Below are 11530 nucleotides of genomic sequence, written 5' to 3'. Positions count from 1 at the left end.
GGAAGCCTTAGACCTTTCTTTAACCCAGAAGGAACTTTCTGAACAATTGCTTTTGTTTTCTTTTCTTCCTTTTACTCTTTGATTGCTCTTTTTGGGATTTAGAATTTCTCTCAAGCTCTATTCATGAGAATAGCTCTTACTGCTCTAGTAACCTCCATTGTGTGTATTTTGGGTTCTCTTTTTCTCCACTCTGTTTTTTAGTCAATTTAATGCCATGACTTTTTTTTTTTTCAGATATGCTTTTGAAGTCATTTCAAAGCATATCTGAAAACTTAAACTGAAACTTAAAAATGGGACTTCAGATGAGATAAATAAAACTATGTTAACAGGACTGATCTTCAGATGTAGGTACCAATTCAACCATTCCAACTGGGAAAGTGTTGAAATGCTTAAATACTAGTTGGGAAATATTTATTACCGTTAGCTCTCATGCAACGCCTTGTAACCTTATCACTGATTTCTCTCCTCCAAACAACAAAGGTTCCTCATGATCAATTCTACTGAAACATCAATGCAAGGCAAAGGAGGGCACCTGCAGGGCCTGCTCTGTCTCTCAGAAAAGCATCCATTCTGATTGGGCATTGCCACATTTTGCCACATTATTTTTTTCATTTTTTTTTTTTTTTAGCGCTTTGAAATATCAACCCTTAAAATAACTCAGAAATCAAGTGTTCAAGTTTTGATGAGAGATTATCAACAATAAATTTATTTTGGTCATGAAACTTAAATATGGGAAACTTAAGAATGTATTCAAAACTCCTAAATATTTATTTCTTATTTACTTCCTAAGAAATGAAGAGATTGCTCAAAGTGTATGGTAAGATGGTTGGAAGTATGCCTCAAATTTTTCAGAAAAAGTATGAAGAAATGGGACTCTATTCAGCAGATATGTCCTTTCTTGGGAATAATTGGCTCTCTCGTCCCATTGAATATGCCACAAATTTTGGAACACTTTGCACTAGTGCTTCACAGATGTAAAATGGCTTTGCTACGTTAGGTACTAGTGCATGCAGACTTGCTCTCTTGTCTCTCCCGGACAAATTTTTAAAATACTGTGGGCAGATTGCATAGCTTTTCATGCAATTTCTGGGATTGAAATCCCATATAAAAGTAAAGTCTAACTTGGATGAAAACTTTAAAGTTATATCCCATTTAGCACTTTTATCTTTCCTATTGCAGTGAAAGCTATTTAATCCTAGGTTTTAGAGTAGGGTCCTATAGTGGTGTGGTCGATAAGTCCGCTTTTACAGTTCTTTTCTCTCTCTTCTTGTAATGCCACTCACTATCTATAGTAGAACAAAAATGGAATATAGAGAATATTAACGGTGGGACAAAAGATTTCTCATGCCTGGTGGTATCATAGTCCATTTTGGACAATGCCCTGAATGCGGCAGGTACTAAATTATAGGCTCTGTTATGAAGTACATGTGTGACACATATGGGTGACTCATTTTGGGAGAACCTGCACACGGCCTAGTTCTTTAACGTGAGTTAGCCACTGCAGTTGACCTCTTTCAAGTTCTCTTTAGAGTGTATGAGTAGAAAACTCACAGGCTTTTGCTTCTGGAGTCCCTTTGTCCAGGGGATCCCTCCACTGATGAAGGTATTGGTGAGATGATTCAAGCGCGACTCCCTCTTTAGATCTGCTTATTCAATAGACTTGCAGACCTTCCCTGTGTTTATGCTGAGCAGAGGCAAGTAGAATTGGAGAGAGATGGCTGGGAGGAGAATTGGGCCAGCAGGGGGAGAAGCCTATGGTGTCACAATTTCAAGTGCAAAGAGTCATTAGTTTCATGTGGGCTAATACACACATGGAAGCCAGTCAGGCTTGGCCTTTCTGGCCAGCCTTCCATTTTAGAGTACACAGTTTAACACTTTGACTCTGCTTTGTGTTCAGGTACTTCTTGCCTCTCATGCTAAGAGACAAGAGTACAAAACACTTCTCTCCCCTTGCTCTCATTAACAAACATCTGAGTTCGTCTACTGGAAGGACCACAGAAATCATTAAGGCATTTTTCTGCAATGTCTGCCATTGTGTCCTAACAAGGCCTATCTCACACTTCTATACACTTGGGAGATGATTTACTTAATAGACTGACGCTCTTTATAACTTTTAAAGAGATAACATAAAGAGTAGAAAAAAACACAAACGGAAGGTGAAAGAATGACTCGATACCTCCCATAGCTCCTGACACAGCAAATAATTAATATTAGAGAAGAAGAGTTGGAGGATCTTAAAGATCTGCTGCAAATATTTACATTAAATACTTAACGTTAGGATATAATTCTTAAGATACTTCAATCACTTTCAGATGTAGTCCCTAAAATATAGCAATGAAGCTAGTTTTGCTTCATTAGATAAGAAAAAAATCTCAGCAATAACTCAAAGTTATTGTGTGAAAATAAAATGAGACACACAGACAGACCTAACTTCAATGCTCAGATGAGAATAGAGATGTGTAGTGTAATAGCATTTTTAATATATTTATGTCATCACAAACTAAAATGATAGAAATAAATTACAAAGTAAATTACTTCATATATGTACACTGTACATTACACATAAAGTTAGAGTTTTAAAGGCATTTTGAAGTATATATATATATATATATATATATTTAGGGGACATAATTACATACACTGTTTTACAATCTGGGCTAGAGATTTTTGGTTTTGTTGTTTTTAGTCACAAAATATATTGTGGTTGTTTTTCCATATCAATGTACACTAACTTTTTGGCAGTTTTTAATGGCTTCATAACATTCCCTTACAATGGCAGAACATAATTTGTTTAATTTATTCTATATTGATGTAGGTTTTTTCCAGTTAATATTTAAAGCTTATACAATGAATGTCTTGGTCATGTTTGCTTCCTTGCCTGGCTCTTTTCTTAGGGTTACTTGGTGGAAATAGAAGTACAGAGTCACATAACATGTATGATTTAAATTTTTATACAAATATTTTAATCCATTCATGAAAAGAGAAAGTAAATTATATTTTCCCTAGATCTATATGAGCATGTTGAACTCTCAGGGTAGTGCTCTATTCCCAGATTCTGGTTAACATCAAGTATTATTGATCCTTCTAATATCTGTCAATTTGATATATCAAACTCTATTACCTTTTAAAATTATTGTACAATTGGCATTTTAATGTATTTTTTTTGGCCATTTGTAATTTTCCTCTGAAAAATGGCCTATTTGTTCATTTCGAGTAATGTTTATTGCTTTCTTACTATTTTGTAAAAAGCTTACACTTTTAAATCTATTAACCCTTTTTCATCATGTATGCTGCCAATTATTTTTCCCAAGTTTGTCTTTGTTTTCCCCTTAACATGACTGTTTTCTTTTGAAGTTTAAATATTTATATTGTGTGCACAAATTTCTGTAGGTTTTCTATTATAATTATACCAATGAAAAATTACAAAAGCTATTTCTCTAATTTTTTAACATCTGAATGAAATCAGTTTTGGTTTTCTGAAATGAATGAAGCAAGATGCTTACAACATAGTGTCCCAAGATTATAAGACCCATCAACATTACTTGAAAAATCCAACTTTTTCCCATAACTTACAATGCATTGTAATTTTTATTGTGGACAATGTATAAAGTTTGGAAAGTGTTACTAGAAACAATAAACACAGAAAATTGAGGTCCATCATGCTGATAGGTAGAACAACACACCTCATGGAATAAGAAAATAATAATTCAAGTGACAATCTCTATTGCAAAAATTGTACCATTTGCTCATGGTTATTTCCATGATCACAATATACGCCCCCAACATATAAAATATGAATCTTGTTCTGAGTCAGAATGGCTTGTGTATATGGCTGAGAGACCTCTAGGAGCTCCAGAAAGGCCGACGCTCAGAAACAAGCTTCTCAAAATGAAAGCAAAGTTACCAAGTCCACAGAAAAACAAGGAATACGAACTTGTCACAGTGAATAAAAAATCAGGAAGCCTTTGAAAATGACAGAAAGGTAAGCTTGGTAGGCAAGGTAAGAAAGATACGGGAGGCCTGTAAAGATAAAATAATTAACAACTGACAGAGCAAGGAAGTGCGCAGAGTTCAGGAGACTAGAAATTATGAGCTTCGTGTTCACCACTCTTAGTACATACATTTCTATCAAATGCTTAGAAAAGTTCAATTCATCAAGAAAGGGAAAGCATAAAGGTTCCGCTGTGGAAACTGAGGTACCATTTTTCCTCACCTATTTAATGAATCATTACCATGTACTATATTTCATATCATAATTATTGAGAAGTTTTCATTTTGTAACCATATCGACTTCAAATTTTCAAACCATCAATTTGAAATTTAGGCTTATTTCCAAATGAAGTTATGGTTGATAAACTGTCATTTATTACTTGGCACTTACAAGTTTTATTGCTCTTCTAGACAAAGGGTAAAAAAAAATCAATCAAATGATTTAGAGCAGAATTAGAATTACTGATCCAGCAAAATATCTCATAAACATAAGAAGGGATTATAAAACCCAAAAACCAATCAGTGAATGAATCAAATACCTGTGGTAACCATGAGATCAAAAACACTAACTGTGTACCCAACATTCTAACTGCTTTTCTCTCTGTCTTAGCCACCCTGGTCTTACAATTTCCTGATAATGTAGCTACATTCTACTAGTAGTTTCAGTCTTTATACTCTGTTTTCCAGCACCCCTCCCCAAATACATTGAATCATCTTAACATGAGAGATGTGAAAATAATAGAAATTTTATCAATATCCAGTTTGATTTACAACAAGCTGACACCACCTATGGAGCAGAGAGCAGTTACTTATTCCTCCATTCCATCCTCATGGGCACCTGTATGCAAGGGGCAGGATCCATGAGATAGTGAAGCAAATGCCTGACACAGACACCATAGGGACATCAAGCATAATAGATTGACTGCTACCCAAATGTTTTCCCTAGAGAAATTAAGCAAAGCAAAGGGAATGCACAAAAAACAAAACAAAACAAAAAAAACCCCACAGCCCCATGAAGTCAATCATAGAGAAATTTTTGACAAGTTGAGAGTGAGTAGAAGACTTTGTAAGGAAAGAAGAAAAGAAATCAAAGAAAACAAAGATGTTTTTAGATTAGCAAGGGAAGGGTCCGTGGAATAAAAAAGAAAATGGAGGCAGGGAAGTGTCTGCAGGGAGTGGGGTGTGGGGAGCTCTGCAATAGTTAATGGTTAGGATTTTACATTTATTAGTCAAGTAAATATTTTGGGGGATGTATGAGAGAAGAACACATACTAATATAATTGAAAAACATTGATTTATCCTATTAAACTTGAAGAATGTGTTTTTCTTTATAATAATAGTCAATAACTTGATTTTCAAAAACTCATTTCATTTGGACAGTGTAAAGATATCTTCAACTATCTCAATCTAATTGCTTACATTTGTTCAAAGAACAAAATTATCGCTGATGAACAGTGTTCGAAAACCCATCTACTTACAATAACTTTTAAGGCTTTCCTAAACCATGGGTAGAACAAAGCATAAATCAAAGAGTTCATGGCTGAGTTATAATAAGCACACCAAGGGTAAATCTCATAAATATAAGCAGGAGTTAGGAAGCCCATAGAGGCCTCAATTAGTGAGTCAATATTATAAGGTAACCACGAAATCATAAATGCTACCACTCTCACCCCCAGGATTTTAGCTGCTTTCCTCTCTCTCTTGGCCGCTCTGGATTCATAACCATCTAATGATGATTCTGTATTGCCAGCAGTATTTTCCATCCTTTTAGCCTGTTGTCTAGCCACAAGAAAAATATTATTATAGAGAATGATCATAACGAGGGTAGGTACTAAGAAGGACAAAAATCTATCAACACCCAGTTTTGATTTACAACTGTCTGACAACCTCCTATGCAGCTGAAGGCACTAGCTAATTCTTCAAGCCCATTGTCATAGGTGCCAGTGTAGAACACGGCACCACTGTATGCAATGGGCAGGATCCAGGGGATGCTGATGCAAATTCCTGACACAGGACACCGTGAACTTGGTAGGATAGAGCAGAGGGTCAGTAACAGCAATGTACCTGTCGATGGAGATGAAGCACAAGTGGAAGAGAGAAGAGTAACAAAAAGCCACATCACAGCAAGTGTGGAAAGTACAGAAATTCTGCCAGAAGTATGAGCAGGTCTCCACAGACCTGACCATGCTGAAGGGCATCAGCAAAACATCCACCAGAAAGCCATCGCAGGCCAGGGAGGCGATGAGAAAGTCGGTTGGAGAGTGCAGCCGCTTGAAATGCAGAACTGAAATCATCACCAAAAGGTTTCTAAACACGGCCAGCACAGCCCCAAATCCAAACTGTGCATAGAGAATTAGGCTGGGTCCGGATGAGAAGGGGATTTTCACACAGAATCTGGTCACATTTTCTTAGCACAGCTCCGGAGCTGCAGCTGGGGGCGAGTTGCTGCTCATGACACTTCTTTTTACATTGGGAGAATTTGGTCCTTCATGATTATCATGAGAACTATGAGATTCTAACTTCAATTTTGCTGGGAGAGAAAACATAAATACACCAAGATGACTGAGGAAATTATTAGCTATTACTACCCATGTTTTCTTCAATTTACCAGTTTTTATTATAAATGTCAATTGTTTAACAAAATATATTAAAACAGAAATTATAGGTGCAAGGTTACTGGGCATTGATTTCAACTAGTGATTGTTTCCCTTCATTTGTTACAATTTCCTTTTAGTCAAAAATATGTTTTTATTTTTTACCTCCAGAATTCCTCTTTTCCACAGGCACTGATCTAGGAAGGAATTAGAAGGCTGAAGGATCACCTCTCGTCTGTTTCTGGGTTGTCTGACTATGTTCCTGCCTAAAGCATGCAGTCCTCCTCCTAAATAGACACCGACAATGGACAAATCCGTAGATGGAGTCCGGTAGTGAAAAGTGTGAAATTGAAAGTTGATTTTTAACAACGATTACCAAGAAAGTTATTCTACAAAACGGCTCTTTACATTCAATTAGGTTAGTTGTTGTATTTCTTGGGCCAAAGTTTTTTTTCTTTTTAGAATTGAATAGTTTCCCTGTCCTCAATATTGACAGGCCAACTTATTGGGTTTCGGTTAGAGATACAGTAGGGTGCAAGCAGTGAGTGTCAGTACTTGGCTTGTTCTCTCCTGTTATGCATCATGTTTTTGCATCTGCAGTGGTTACCAACAAACAGAAAACGGTAACATACATTGAGGATCACTTGAGTTTGATGGAATATATTACACCAAAGCATTAAAAAAGAACGTGGTGCTTATACACACAAGCATTTTTGAGGTGCTGGTAGAAAAGAGGTCACTTCTCCTCTCAAGACATTTTCAGTGGAAGAATGTTTGCCAAGTATGTCCCTGAATGTGAGAAAGGGGCAGGAAACCCTCGAACTATACATTGGTTTGTGGTTCCAGGTGATAGAACTTCCCGTTCCCAATGCTAAAAGAAGTCAAACAATGAGAAGGAAGCTGTAAAATGGGAACACATGCCTTGGTCATTTGCCATCCCTGGAATGCTGGAACATTGCAAAGTAAGGAAAAGCCTTATTCAGCCTTCTTAAGGAAGGGCTCAGACTCTTCCCACTGCAGAGCTGTGAACTTAGAGATATTTGTGAACTTGCTTTTCAAGGTGTAAGAGTGCTGTGGGTATTATTATTAATCCATCTGGCCATATGATTCTTTATCAAGAAATTTTACACTCTGAACCGAATAATCTTTTAGATTCCTGCTAATATTTTTGAGAGCCTTATTTCTTAGTGTCAGCGCTCATATAGACAAAGGTCTAGGCCAGGCTTTCTCAAATTCAGCACTATGAATATTTGCGTTCAGAGAACTTCTTGCTATGAAGATCTGTCCTGTACATTGGCAGGCTTTTAGCAGGATCCCTACTACTAGATGCCAGTAGATGCCAATAAAATCTCCCCAAATGTGAAAACCAAAAATGTGTCTAGACATCAATAAATGTCCTCTGGGCACAAATGGCTCAGGAGGCTGTCCCAATGAGAACTGTTATTCTAGGTAATAAAATAGCATCATATAACTCTTCTCATTCTTGGTAAAGAAATAACTTTGTATTCCCTCCATTATTCTGAGAATTATTCATTAATGAATTTTTCTATTTAATACATATTGATAGAATGCCAGGAGTTGGATGCAAAGTAATGAAACAAAGAGATTGATCCTTAGCCTTATGAAGCTTTCACTCTTCAGGAGGAGAAAAATCTTTAAACAAGTTCACAGTGAAATGGTTATATGAATACATATTAGAATAGTATTATAAAGGTGAAAGACAATAGTTTGTGATAGTGAAATAAGCAGCCAGACAGGAAAGTGTAGACAAAAATTTTCCAATAAAAAGGTTGACAAAAATGCTACTTTAATATTTGTAAATTAATGACATAATATACTCCAGGAAAAAATAAATGAGAATGAATAGAGCAATAGCTAGGGTTTTCAGACCTTTGTCAGCAGATGGAAATAGTGCAAAGAAATATTATGCCAGCAAGAAAGAGAGACAGAGTGTGAAAGACAGAGATGAAAGCCTAGCTTCTTGTGGTCTGGAAGTGGGAGTAGGGTGGGAGGCATGGAGCTTATTCTAAGAAAAATCTGGACAAACCCTAATCCCAATAAATTCTTTTATAAAACAAAAAGCTAGATAACATTCAATTTTTTTTTTTCCCAGCTCTTCGTTGGTTAAGGTTAATGTTTGGCAATTACCTGTTGATTTCCCATATTATTTAACCTGCTTGATATTTCTGGAACCCAAGTTTTCTAAGAACTACAGTCCTTACTTATTAATAATTTTAATAGCAAAGGTGGTATTTTAGTAGGCAAGCCTTTTGCCCTTTGAAACAAATCAGGGCAGCATGTGGTCAATTCAAAGCATTTAAGATAGCGCAGTCTGTTCTAATGGAAGCAGATGTCCAAAAATCAGCTATATAGGAAAAGCAATACAAATGTCTATTTTAAAAAGAAAAAGATTTTTCTGGTTTTTCTACTTTCTTTCTTTTTTCTTTTTCTCTTCTTTTTTCTTTTTTGCTACACCTTCAAAACTTATTAGAAGACTCTACATTATTTTATACTGTTTGTTTGAGGTTATTCTATGAAGAAAAACTTGTCATGAGCTAAGACGGTACATAAGTTGGAGGCTCTTCCTAAAGCCTCTAAAATTCTTGCACACATATGATGCTTCCTATCTTGCTCATAAAACCATCTTGAGTAAATGCATTTGCATCAGATAAAGATCAAGATTAGGCAGCAATCACGTTTCCCCAGGGGTTATTCTAACACCAAGGGCAGGATTTGGAGGCAAACTTTGGTTGTCTTGCATCATCTAAGTTTTCACACTCATATCAACAGTTGATCCTCAGCTTTCATGTTTTGAACTTTTCTAGGACATTTCTAAAATAAAAGTCCACTAAATAAACCATTTCCCAAATGACTGAGAGTGTGAGACAGTTCTCATTATGACAGAGGTAGGAGAAAGATGTGTTAATGATCTCTATGGTCCTCCCAGTACCCTAACTCAGAAGTCTCTTAACAAGAGCAAGGGGAGAGAAGTGTTGTGTACTCTCATCTCTTGATTAGAAGCTCAAGGAAACCAAATACAAATCGAATGCAAAGTGCTAAATAAGAAATGAGCAGCAGTTGGTAGTGATAACATAAAATCAATATATGAATATATATCTAATAACAGTTTCCTCCTTTCTTCAAGTTAGTGTATAATTGAGTCAATTATCAATTTGATTCTTACATAATTCATTTGAGTTTAACAATTATTCTTAGATATATTTTAACCACTTATGGAATGCCTTGTGTAGTGTGAGAAATGATATTTTATCATTTCTGCGATCACAGCCTACAAATGAACTCTATCAAATCATCTTTCGTCATGCCTTCATGAGATCTCAGGCAGACCTCATAGATGTTCAGTCACTCTGAGTGTTAAAAGATTTTCATGATGGTCTATTCCGTTTCAGAACTATACTCTCTCTAACTGAGTATCCCTATCCTCCCTGTGTCCAGTGCTAAGAGACATCTAAACTTAAAAAGCCTCGTTTTAGGGAAGGGGCATGTTTGATTTTTCATTCCTTATCCCATCCACCTTTTCTTCTCTATTCCACTGGGAGAAAGAGAGAGTAAGAGAAAAGGAGTATAATCATTTGGTTCCAAATTTGGTCTCCTGCTGCCTTTACTTGGTGGGCATGACGTACATCACCTGTGTAGTGAGCCTTCCAATAGTGTCCTTGTCATGCAGTGCTTGTCTGGGTTTTTCAGTCTTCTCTGCAGGAGGCATTCAATTCCCAGGTTCCTGTGATCTTTGTGATCAGCACTGTATTGATTTTTCCAACATCTTCCTCAAGTCCTGTGTGATGTGTCACAGACACATCGTGCACCCTAAAATGAAAGTCCTGCCAGGAAGGCCCAGCCTGGCGGGCTCCACATGTCTGTTAGCCCACAAGAAACTCATACATCTTTGCACCTGAAACAGTGAAATTATAGGCTTTTTTCCCTACAGGTGCATCTCTTCCTCACCGTCTCTCCAATTATATGTGCCTCTGTTCAATATCAATTTAGGGCAGGTCAGTGAGACTATTAAATAAGCAGATCTAAAGAGGGACTCAACCTTGAATCATCTTGCCAATACCTTTATTAATAGAGTGGTCCCCTAGACAAAGGAACGCCAGAAGCAAAAGCCTGTAAGTTTTCCACTCATAGACAGATTCTAAAGAATTCAACTGCAGTAGCTCACCCACAGTAGAGAAGTAGGCAGTGGGCAGGCCCTCCCAGAGTGAGTCACACATGTGCCTCATCGTAGAGCCTACATTTGGGTACCTGCCACTTACAGAGAATTGTCCATCAGGCCTGTGAACCAACTAGGCATGAGAAAACAATTGCCCCATTATTAATATTCTCCTTATTCCATACCTGCTCTAACACATGTGGTTGAGGTAACAAGCAGAAAAAGAGAATTGAAGGAAGAATGTAAAAGCCGGCTTATATTCCTCCCAACCCTAGGTCCCCAAGGCCTGGGCCAGGACAGCACTGATTGAGGTAGGAAAGATATGAGTGCTAAACTGAATACAATTTTACAGTTTTAATCTGAATTAGAAGAACTTATTATGGCTTTATAAATGTTGGGAATTGAATGGAAAGCAATATGATCTGCCCAGAGTGTCATTAAAAGATGGAGAAGCAAGTGTCAATAGAGCAAATTTGCCTGCACTAACAGATAACATGGGAAAGTCACTTCGATGCAATAAGCTCAGACTGTCCCAAATCTAGTGACATATTCAAAGAGCCAGGCTTCCTAATCAGATGAGAGGGAAGGACGTATTTAATAACTAGAGCCCTATTTCTTCATGCTTTTCCTGAATAATTTGAATACAGCCCTCCATCCTCCAACACATTTTAAGAGATCGCCTTCATATCTTAAAAAGTGGATAATTAAACAATTGTTTAGTAATTTTAACATATTCTTAAATTTCCTCTATTTAAGCCTTCATGTTAAAAGA

At 36.7% G+C, this 11530-nt stretch overlaps 1 pseudogene; it reads right to left on the bottom strand.

The window, feature by feature from the left end:
- Positions 1-5405: 5405 nt before the first annotated feature.
- On the bottom strand, positions 5406-6443 carry LOC120596737 (trace amine-associated receptor 6-like; annotated as a pseudogene).
- Between the last annotated feature and the right edge of the window lie 5087 nt (positions 6444-11530).

Source organism: Pteropus medius, unplaced genomic scaffold, assembly GCF_902729225.1.
Source record: "Pteropus medius unplaced genomic scaffold, Ma_sr-lr_union100, whole genome shotgun sequence".
Lineage (NCBI taxonomy): Eukaryota > Metazoa > Chordata > Mammalia > Chiroptera > Pteropodidae > Pteropus > Pteropus medius.
Note: the sequence above shows the minus strand (reverse complement) of the source record. Positions and strands in the feature narration are given on the sequence as shown.